The sequence below is a fragment of the Erinaceus europaeus genome, chromosome 17 (assembly GCF_950295315.1).
Source record: "Erinaceus europaeus chromosome 17, mEriEur2.1, whole genome shotgun sequence".
Lineage (NCBI taxonomy): Eukaryota > Metazoa > Chordata > Mammalia > Eulipotyphla > Erinaceidae > Erinaceus > Erinaceus europaeus.
The window spans coordinates 5,163,746-5,175,686 of record NC_080178.1 but is presented as its reverse complement, the minus strand read 5'-3'; positions in this window follow the sequence as shown (position 1 = coordinate 5,175,686).

Sequence of the window (11,941 nt, the reverse complement as noted above, 5' to 3'; positions counted from 1 at the left end):
CCGCCCGGAGGCGGGGCGCGCTGACCCGGCGGGGTGAGCCCGGGTCGGGGGCCGGGGGCCGGGGACCGGGGCCGGGGTGGGGGCGGCCCCTGGTCTGGGGAGGAGCAGGTGCGCTCGGCCGTGCACAACAAAGGCGATTCCTGGAGGCCCGAATTGCAGAATTGCGGGGTGCAGGGCCGGGCTGGGGACTGGAGACGAGACGGGGCGCGCCCGCGAGCTTTAGGCAGGGCCGCCTTGGCGCACGCGAGCCCTGGCCAGCACTCACTTGGGGCGCGGGGCGCACGGGCAGGTGGCAGCCTTGCGCGTCGCAGTCGCATCCTCGGCCCAGCACCCTGAGCTCAGGACATGGCAACGGCCCCAGCGCTGGGGAGCACAGGGAGGCCGTCCCCTGAATGTGTGTGGAGAGGAGAACAAATACTTCTTAAGTGACTGACACCGCCAGCATGTTCCGTCCTTCAGCCCCCTCTGTCTGTCCGTCGGTGACCCGTGAGAGGCCTCGCCTTGGTGAACAGAGGGTCCCCTCCATCCGTCTTTCTACCGCTCTCAGGAACTGGGGAAGCTCGGTTCTCCCACTTGGGGCCAGGGGCCCCAAAGCTGGTAGGGGGCTTGGGGGCCCAGGAGATGGTGAGTACCTCATCTGTGCCGGTGCCAGGGGCACAGAGGAGGAAACACACACACACACCTGACCTTGCCCTGCTTCTATGTATGGTTGGAAAGAAAAAAAAAAAAAAAAAAAACGGCCATGGGTAGAGCCTGAGACTCCAGAGGCCTCAGGTTCAATACCTGGCACTTTAAGCCAGAGCTGAGCAGTCTCTGGTGTCTCTGTCGCTTTCATTGTAGATAAGTACATCTCTCTCTCTTTCTCTCTTTTTAATTTAAAAAAAACGAAAACGACAGTGCTGGGGGCGAGTCATCCATAGTCCAGCACTGTATGGCCTGGACTAATGCTCTGTGCAGTCTCTCTCACTCTATCATCCTTTTTTTTAAAATTAATTGCCACCAGGGTTATCACTGGGGCTCAGTGCCTGCACCACAAATCCACTGCTCCCAGCCACCGTTTTTCCCTTTACTTATTTTTTTCCTTTTCTTTCGACTTTATGTGGCAAGACAGAGAGAAATTGAGAGGGGAAGGGAAGATAGAAAGGAGAAAGAGACACCTGTAGGGAGCTGGGCGGTGACGCAGTGGTTTAAGCGCACATGGCGGAAAGCACATAAGGATCCCAGTTCGAGCCCCCGGCTCCCCACCTGCAGGGGAGTCGCTTGACAAGCAGTGAAGCAGGTCTGCAGGTGTCTGTCTTTCTCTCCCCCTCTCTGTCTTCCCCTCCTCTCTCCATTTCTGCCCTATCCAACAACGAAGACAGACAACAATAATAACTGCAACAATGACAATAGGCAACAATAGGGAAAAAGTAAAGTTTAAAAAAACAAAAAAAGAGAGACACCTGCTTCACCTCTTCTGAAGCTTCTGAATCTCTGTAGGTGGGGAGTAGGGGCTTAAACCCTGGACCCTTGTGTATGGTAATATGTGTACTCTACCAGGTCTGCCACTGCGCAGCCCCCCCCCCAGTATTTTTTAAATAATTTTTATTTATTATTATCTTTTTTTCCCCTTTTGTTGCCCTTGTTGTAGCTTCGTTGTGGTTATTATTATTGCCCTTGTTGACGCAATTCGTTGTTGGATAGGACAGAGAGAAATGGGGAGAGAAAGATAGACACCTGCAGACCTGCTTCACCGCCTGTGAAGCGATTCCCCTGCAGGTGGGGAGCCGGGGGCTCGAACTGGGATCCTTAACTCGTATTATCTTTATTTATTGGCTAGAGACAGAAATTGAGAGAAAAGGGGAGAGACACCTGCAGCCCTGTTTCACCATTTGTGAAGCTTTCCCCCTGCAGGCAGGGACGGGAGGTTTGAACCCAAGTCTTCGGGCATTAAGTGCTTTAAACTATGTGTGCCCAGCCAGGTCTGCCACTGCCTGGCCCCCATTTTTTTTTTGCCTCCAGGGTTATCGCTGGGGCTCGGTGCCTGCACTACGAATCCACTGCTCCTGGCGGCCATTTTCCCATTATATTGCCCTTGTTGTTGCTTTCTGTTGTCGTTATTATTATTGTTGCCATTGCTGTTATTACTGTTGGATAGAAAAGAGAAATGGAGAGAGGAGGGGAAGACAGAGGGGGGCAGAGAATGACAGACACCTGCAGACCTGCTTCACCGCTTTTGAAGCGATCCCCCTGCAGGTGGGGAGCCGGCGGCTCGAACCGGGATCCTTATGCCAGTCTGTGCTCTTTGCGCCACCTGCGCTTAACCCGCTGCGCTACCGCCTGACTCCCCCAATAATTTTTTTTTTTTTAAGTAACAAAAGTAAACTATGTCAGTGCTACTGAAAATCACTTTGGTGAGTGTTCCTTGGGTTCTCTGTCTTTAAAAGATTTATTGGGATCTGGGCAGTAGCGTACATGCTACAAAGCACAAGGACGCAAGCAAGGATCCAGGTTCAAGCCCCAGCTCCCCACCCGCAGGGGGAGTCACTTCACAAGCAATGAAGCAGGTCCACAGGTGTCTATCTTTCTGTGGCCCTCTCTATCTCCCACCCCCTCAATTTCTCTCTGTCCTATCCAATCAAATGGGAAAAATGGCCTCTAGAAGAAGTGGGCATAATGCTGGCACCGAGCCCCAGGGGTGAGCCTGGAGACAAAAGAAGAAAAGAGAAAAAAAATATATATATATATATGAAAGTATTTATTTATTTCATATTAGACAGTTTTACAGAGAGAAGGAGATGCCAAAGAACCACTCTTATAAATGCAGTGAACGAGGAGCCTTGGACATCACAAACTCCTTCTCTCAACGGTTGAGCTGTCTACCCAGCTAGCTCAGCCCTCTTCTGTGCGTGGCTTCGGGCGGGCTCCTTGCCAGAGCCCTGCAGAGCGTAGGAACAACTGCACAGTCTGAACCTCGCAGCCAGCCTCTGCCCATGGCTCTCCTTTTCAGGTGCAACAAAAGGAGACCGGAGGGTGAGGTGGCTTATGGAAGACCATTCATTTCTTCCCATACCTCTCCCTCCACTCACTCCGAAAGCACCACATGGGCTGAGGGTTAGAAGCTCAGACACCGGGAGTCAGGCAGTGGGTTAAGTGCACGTGTCGCAAAGTGCAAGGGCCGGTGCAAAGATCCCACGGTTCGGGCCCCCGGCTCCCCACCTGCAGGGGAGTCACTTCACAGGTGGTGGTGAAGCAGGTCTGCAAGTGTCTCTCTTTCTCTCCCCCTCTCTGTCTTCCCCTCCTCTCTCCATTTCTCTCTGTCCTATCCAACAACGACATCAATAACAACAATAATAACATCTACAAGAAAACAAGGGCAACAAAAGGGAATAAATAAATAAAATATTTCAAATTAAAAAAAGCAGAGGGAGTCCAACGGTAGCGCAGCGGGTTAAGCTCACGTGGCACAAAGAGCAAGGACCGGCATAAGGATCCTGGTTCGAGCCCCCGGCTTCCCGCCTGCAGGGAGTCACTTCACAAGCGGTGAAGCAGGTCTGCAGGTGTCTGTCTTTCTCTCCCCATCTCTGTCTTCCCCTCCTCTCTCCATTTCTCTCTGTCCTATCCAACAGCAAAAACAGCAATGACAACAACAAGAAGAAGAACCACAATGATAAACAACAAGGGCAACAAAAGGGGATAAATAAATAAAATAAATATTTTTTAAAAAATAAAAAAAACAGAGCATCACACTGGCACATGTGATGCTGGAGACTGAATTCAGGACCTCACACTTAAGGGTCCAATACTTTAACCACTGTGCCAACCTCCTGAACCACACAAAAAATCTTTTTTTCTTCAGACCTTAGAGAAACACGTCTTGAGAAGCCCCTGTGAGTTTGGTGGGTGTTGTGCTGTGCCACCTCCACCCCTGTGGCCAGTGGTCACCCAGTCTTGGCTGCAGTATGAGGAGCTGAGTACTGATGGGCAGACCCCCCTCACACCATCACCAAAAAATAAAAAGAATGGAGAGGAACCAGGTGGTGGCACCCCTGGTTGGTCGCACATGCTACACTGTGCAAGGACCAGGGTTCAAACCCCCATCCTCACCTGCAGGAGGAAAACTTCACAAGTGAAGAGGCAGTGCTGCAGGTGTCTCTGTCTCTCTCCCTCTTCCTTTCTATTTCTGACTTTCTATCCAATAAATAAATAAAAATATTAAAAGAAATAAATAGGGAGTCAGGCGGTATCGCAGCGGGTTAAGCCCAGGTGGCGCAAAGCGCAAGGACCAGTGTAAGGATCCCAGTTCGGGCCCCCGGCTCCCCACCTGCAGAGGAGTCACTTCACAAGTGGTGAAGCAGGTCTGCAGGTGTCTGTCTTTCTCTCCACCCTCTCTGTCTTCCCCTCCTCTCTCCATTTCTCTCTGTCCTATCCAACAACGACATCAATAACAACAATAATAACATCTACAAGAAAACAAGGGCAACAAAAGGGAATAAATAAATAAAATATTTCTCTCTGTCCTATGTAACAATGACACTATCAATAACAACAATAAAAAACAAGAGCAGCAAAAGGGAAAATAAATAAATATATATATATATATACAATTTATAATAGGGGGCCGGGTGGTGGCGCACCTGGTTGAGCTCATATATTACAGTGCACAAGGACGCGAGTTCGAGCCCCCGGTCCCCACCTGCAGGGGGAAAGCTTTGCAAGTGGTGAAGTAGGGCTGCAGGTGTCTATCTCTCTCCCTCTCCATCTCCCCCTCCCCTCTCAATTTCTGGCTGTCTCTATCTAATAAATAATAAAAATGGGTTTTTTTAATTTATAATAAAAAATTTTTAATAATAATGGAGACCCCTGTGCCCCAGGGCAGATTTGGCTTGCATTAAGGTTTGAAAGACCAGACCGAGAGGTGTGGCTAAGGGGAGACACTGGGGGGGGGGGATGGAGGGGCTGGGACTGGGGGGGAGGGGCAGGGGTATCAGGTGGGAGAGGCAGAGCAGGAATGCAAACAAGCAAGCAAGAGCCTTGAGGACCAGCCAGTGAGGTCCAGGCTAAAGGCACTGGGGGAGGTGGTGGCCTGGGGGTGCAGGGCTTGCAGGAGGCAGCATGGGCTGCATCAGGGATTATAAACGGGGGAGGGGGGCTATAATAAAGAGGGAGGGAGGGGGAGAGAGGGTCTGCCGCTCAGGAGGCTTGAAGAGGAGGCTGGACCCCACACAGGGTGCAGGCTCCGCGCACAGGCAGGGCGCTAGAGGGCGCGAGTGGGTCGGCCGAGGCTGTGGCCCAGGCCCTGCCCTGCATCACCGGCTCATTGCAGAGAAGATGCCCAAAGGCTGCTTCCTTCTGCCACCTTCCAACTGAGACACCCTCCAGCCACTGGACTCTGCTTTTCAACATGTCTCTTTCTGGTTTTGAGAAGTAGCCTTTCAACAGTGTCCAAAGTGTGGACTTAAATACGAATTAAAGTCAGTCATTCATGTAAGCCATGAACCTCAGAGGGTCTGTGTTGGCCCCAAATTAGACTGTCCCTCGCACTCTGAATCCATTCTTCCAGATGAATCCTCCCCTGGCCCCCTCCCGTCCCCCCCCCACACACACACCAGGGTAATGCAAGCTTCCTCTGTTCCCAGTAACCATCCCCTCGTTGTTGTTGTTGTTGTTGTTGTTGTTGGGGTGGGGGGAAAGAAAAAGAGAGACACCTGCATCCCAGCTTCACTGCTCATGAAGCTTCCCCACACGCAGTTGGGGACGAGGGACTTGAACCCAGGTTCTCAAGTATGGTAACTAGGAAGCTACCATTCCTGAAATACCACCCAACCCCAAAGGAATTCCAAACCTGGATCACCCCCAGCTCAGTAGCTGTGTGTGAGCTGGGGAGGGGTGGGGCAACTGATCATTGATAACGAGTCAGAGTCAGCCTATACAGCTCCAGGGTTATTGCCGGGCTCGGTGCCTGCACCACAAAGCCACTGCTCCTGGAGACCATTTTTTCCCCTCCTGTTGCCCTTGTTGTTTTAGCATTGTTGTGGTTATTATTATTGTTGTTGCTATTGTTGGATAGGACAGAGAGGAGGGAAAGACAGAGAGGGGGAGAGAAAGACACCTGCAGACCCGCTTCACCGCCTGTGAAGTGACTCCCCTGCAGGTGGGGAGCCGCGGGCTTGAACTGGGATCCTTACGCCGGTCCTTGCACTTCACGCCACGTGTGTTTAACCCGCTGCGCTACTGCCTGACTCCCAACTTTTTTTTTTTAATTATTGGATAGAGACAGAAATTGAGGGGGAGGGAAAGAGAGAGAGGGAGAGAGGGACCTGCAGCCTTGCTCCACCACTTGTGAGGCTTTCCTCCTGTAGGTGGGGACCAGGAGCTTGAACCCAGGTCTTTTGCACACACACTGTAGTGTGTGTTTAACCAGGTGTGCCATCACCTGGCCCCGAAGCATTTTTGTTTGTTTTGTTTTTTATTTTTTAAATCTTTACCCCCCTTTTGTTACCCTTGTTGTTTTATTGTTATTGTGGTTACTATTGTTGTTGTTATTGATGTCGTTGTTGGATAGGACAGAGAGAGGAGGGGAAGACAGAGGGGGAGAGAAAGACAGACAACTGCAGACCTGCTTCACCACCTGTGAAGCGACCCCCCTGCAGGTGGGGAGCCGGGGGCTCGAACCGGGATCCTTGCGCCGATAGCATTTGTTTTTAGAAAAGAGAAAACCTGCAAGCTGTAGCTTGATAAGGATTTAATCCAGGGTTCAGTGCAGATGACTCAGATGCGACATCTCTGGAGGGACAGTCACAGATGGAAAAGAAGCAGCAGCTCGTCCAGAAACACATCTAGGAATTGGCGAAGAGCTATGTCAGCTCCATCCCGCCAGTCCTCAGATCCCTGCTGCTGAAAAACCACTTCTTACTATCAACTATTTTGAACATATAGAAAAAGCCATCATGCTTATATACATTCATGCCTCTCAGCTCGAGTAAATCTAAATATTTTGACATATCTGCTCCACGGTATATTTTAAGAAATAAAATATCACAGAGACGGCGGAAGCTGCTACAAGAGCCTTTCTGTTCACTCTCCTTCCACTTCCCTGAGGTAAGCCTTCCTGACGCTGCTTCTCAGCTTTCTTGCAGATGCTGATATTTCTGCCCACAAAACCATCCGTGATAGAAGTCAGTGACTTTCCAAGCAAGTAGCATAGTGGTTTATCCAAACAGACTTTACTGCCTGAAGCTCCGAGGTCCCAGTAACTCAGTAACTGAACAGTGCTCTGGGAAAAGCAAAAAAAAAAAAAAAAAAAAAAAAAGAATCAATGAGGACGAGTTATATTTATTTTATTTATTTATTCCCTTTTGTTGCCCTTGTTTTATTGTTGTAGTTACTATTGTTGTTGTCGTCGTCTTTGGATAGGACAGAGAGAAATGGAGAGAGGAGGGGAAGACAGAGAGGGGGAGAGAAAGACAGACACCTGCAGACCTGCTTCACCGCCTGTGAAGCGACTCCCCTGCAGGTGGGGATCCGGGGGTTCGAACCGGGATCCTTATTCGGGTCCTTGTGAACCGGGATCCTTATGCGGGTCCTTGTGCTTTGCGCCACCTGCGCTTAACCCGCTGCGCCACAGCCCGACTCCCAATGAGGACGAGTTACTAGCTCACATGGCAGGGGCTCTGCTTCGCCATGCATGTGACCCAAGGTGGACCTGTGACCCAGCCCCTCTGTACTGAAGGGAGCACCCGATTGAACGCACACGTCACCACGCACAAGGATCTACATCTAAGGCCCAGGTCTCCACCTTCGAAGGAAAACTGCATAAGCAGTGAAGCAGTGCTGCAGGGGTCTCTACCCCCCCTCACCTTTCCAATTTCTCTCTTTCCTATCAAATAAAAGAAAAAGAAAAAAATACACACATACACATATGGGGGGATAGAGGGAGAAGCCACCGCTGTGTGCTCACACCTGGCCGCTTTCTCTCTCTCTCTCTCTCTCTCTCTCTCTCACCCCCTCCTACCTCCAGGGTTCTTGCTGTGGCTCGGTGCCTGCATTATGGATCCACTGCTCCTGGAGGCTATTTTTTCCCCTTTTGTTGCCCTTGTTATTTATCATTGTTGTTATTATTGTTGTTGTTGTAATTACTGTCCTTATTGCTGGATAGGACAGAGAAAAATGAAGGGAGGAGGGGAAGACAGAGAGGGGAAGAAAAAGACACTTACAGACTTGCTTCACCACCTGTGAAGCAACCCCCCTGCAGGTGGGGAGCCAGGGGCTCGAACTGGGATCCTTATGCCGGTCCTTGCACTTTGTGCCACGTGTGCGTTCTGTTGCGCTACCACCAGACCCCCCCCCTTTTTTTTTCAAATCATCTTTATTTATTGGATAGAGACAGTCAGAAATTGAGAGGGAAGGGGGAGATAGGGAGGGAAAGAAACAGACACCTACATCACTCTGGTACATGTGCTGCTGGGGATTGAACTCAGGACCTCATATTTGAGAGTTCAGCGCTTTATCCACTGTGCCACCTCCCGGACCACTCTCTCTCTCTCTCTCTTTTAATTTAACCAGAGCACTACTCAGCCAGCTTGCATGCCTGAGTTCCCAGGCTCAATCCTTAGTGCTGTCTTACACCACACACAGCTGGGCAGTACTCTGGTCTCCCCCTCTCTCTCTCTCTCTCTCTCTCTCTCTCTCTCTCTATATATATATATATATATATATATATATATATATATATATATAATTTTCCCCCTCCAGTGTTATCACTGTGGCTCGGTACCTGCAGCGACAAATCCATTGCTCCTGGGCCACTTTTTCCTTTTTATTTGATAGGACAGAGAGAAAATGAGAGAGGAAAGGGAGAGAGGGGGGGGATAGGGCGGTGCACACAGCAGGTTAAGTGCACATAGTACTAAGCACAAGGACCCATACAAGGGTCTGGTTCAGTCCCCTGGCTCCCCACTTGCAGGAGGGACGCTTCACAGGCAGTGAAGCAGGTCTACAGGTCTCTGTCTATTTAATTTTGTTATTATCTTTATTTATTTATTGGATAGAGAGAGTCAGAAATCAAGAAGGAAGGGGAAGATAGAAAGGGTGAGAGACAGAGACACCTGCAGCCCTGCTTCACCACTTGTGAAGCTTTCTCTCTGCAGGTGGGGACTGGGGGGCTCGAACCCAGATCCTTGTGCATTGTAAAATGTGCACTCAACCAGGTGCACCACCACCCAGCCCCTCTCTCCCCCTCTTTATCTTCCCCTCCTCTCTCAATTTCTCTCTGTCCTCTGTCCTATTCAATAAAATGGAAGGGGTGGATGCTGGGAGTTGTGGATTCCTACTGCCGGCACAGAGACAGACAGACTCCCGCAGCTCCACACTCTTTTTTTTAAACCAGAACACTGCTCAGCTTTGGCTTACGGTGGTGTGGGGGATTGAATCTGGGACTTGCTGCATGCACCACCCTATCCCCCTCTCTCTCCCTTTCCTCTCTCATTTTCTGAGGATGTGGTTGAGCTTGGCAGGGTTTGACTTGAGGGGACATCCATCCTGTCAGTCAAGATCCCCACCCATTCCATTCCTTTGATCTATCTTCTTTCTACCCTCTAGACCCTCCCTGCCTGCAGGGTATTATTAATCCTACCAGTTAAAACCCTCGCAACAGTTGCTAAGGAACTACCTTTCCCAGTACCGTTTTGCCTTTCTCTGCCCCTTTCCAAACCATGTCAAGTCATTTCCGTTTCCGACTTGCGCTTCCGGCTCTTAAAAGCCTTGGCTCTCTGATCAATAAAGAATTGAATCGCCTCGCCACCACGAGTCTGTTCCTGGGTCATCTCTCTCGCGTGGCTGAGTGAGTAGCAGCCCAGGCTGGCTCTGGTTGTGTTCTCTCCAACCCAGAGAGTACGTGTTCGAGAAGAGGCACTCCCACGCTAGCCCAGCAATGTTCCAGCAAAGACCTTGTGGCAAAAGCAAGCACTGGAAAAGACTCGGTGACTTGGAGACCCGGCAGTGGTGCACCTGGTTAAGCACATAGTATGAGGTGCAAGGACCCTCACAAGGATCCAGGTTGGTGCCCCCACGCCCCACCTTCAGGGGGTCCACTTCTCGAGCGGTGAAGCAGGTCTGCAGGTGTCTATATCTTTCTCTCCCCCTCTCTGTCTTCCCCTCCTCTCTTGATTTCTCTCTGTCCTATCCAACAACAGCTGTAACAACACTAATAACGACAACAAGGGCAACAAACATGTGAAAAAATGGCCTCCAGGAGCAGTGGATTCATAGTGCAGGCACCGAGCCCCAGCAAGAACCCTGGAGTCGCCTGGGGCTACAGAGCCACAGAGATGGTGGCACTGCTCTGAGCTGGCACAGTTGGACAGAGCCTTTGGCTCTGCCCAGAGGTACAGATGGCAGAGAGAAGCCAACTGCAGAGGCAGATGAAACTTGTTACTAGCATAGGGCCTCTTTTTGAAATTTATATTTTATTTATTATTGGATATAGACCGAGCAAATGAGAGGGAATTGGAAAGGTAGAGGGGGAAAGAGACAGACACCTGCAGGCCTTCTTTTGACCACTTATGAAGCTCCCCCCACCCCCATAGCTGGAGTCTGGGGGCTTGAACCCAGGTCTTTGTGCGTGGTAACGTGCACTTCACCTTCCAGATACCAGAGGGACGAGTTGCCCAAGGCAAAGGGACCATGGGCACCACCAGTGATACAGGTAAAAGAGAGGCAGGGCGGCGGATTAGCATTTAGGAGCTTGGGGGTTGGGATATCAACCTTCCACCTAGACTCCCACACTTGAGCCTCCAGCCATCCCGATTTCCCACTCACCAGGGGAGGCCTGAACTGCTCTGGTTACTGAAATAACAAGCGTTCAAAACAAAACAAGTGGGGCTGGGTGGTACACCTGGTTGTGTGTGCATGTTACAAAGTGCAAGGAGGGAGGGTTTGAGCACACGGTCCCCACCTGCAGAGGGAACACTTTGCTAGTGGTCAAGTGGTGTTGCAAGTGTCTCTCTCCCTCTCTCCATCACCCTCTTCCTCTCTTCCTCTCTTCCTCTCTTCCTCTGCATTCCTGGCAGTGTCTATCCAATAAATGAATAAAGATATTAAAAGGACAAAACGCAGCGGGGGTAGCTAGCATAATGGTTATGCAAACAGAGTATCAAGCCTGAGGCTCCAAAGTCCCAGGTTCAATCCTCTACACCACCATAAACCAGAGCTGATCAGTGCTCTGGTAAAAAAAAAAAAAAAAAAAAAGGACAAAGCCGGCGGCCAAAACCGGGATCAATATCAGGTCATTATAACATGTGCACTTAAGTAGGTGTGCCGCTACGCGGCTCCCACACCCCTTTTTTATTATTTTTTTAAATGTATATTGGCATAATAAATGTATATTTATTGTTAGATAGAGACAGAGAAATATTGAAAGGGAGGGGGAAGGGGCCGAGTGGTGGTGTACCTGGTTAAGTGCACACATTACAGTGTGCAAGGACCCAAGTTCAAGCCCTCAGTCCCCACCTGCAGAGGGAAAACTTCACAAGAGGTGAAGCAGGGCTGCAGGTGTCTCTCTGCTTCTCCCTCTCTGTCTCCACCCTCCTGTCAATTTCTGGCTGTCTCTATTTAATAAATAAAGATAATTAAAAAATTTAAAAAGAGGGGCCAGGTGGGTGGCGCACCTGGTTAAGCACACACCCATTACAGTGCACAAGGACCTGGGTTCGAGCCCCCAGTCACCACCTGCAGGGGAAAAGCTTTGCAAGCGGTGAAGCAGGGCTGCAGGTGTCTCTCTGTCTCTCTCCCTCTCTGTAGCCCCCTTCCCTCTTGATTTCTGGCTTTCTCTATCCAATAAATAAAGATAATAAATTTTTTTTAAATATAAAAAAATAAATTAAGAAAGAAAGGGAGCGGGAGAAAGAAAGGGAAAGAGGAGAGAGACATCTGCAGCCCTGCTTCACTCCTGCAGCTTTCCCCC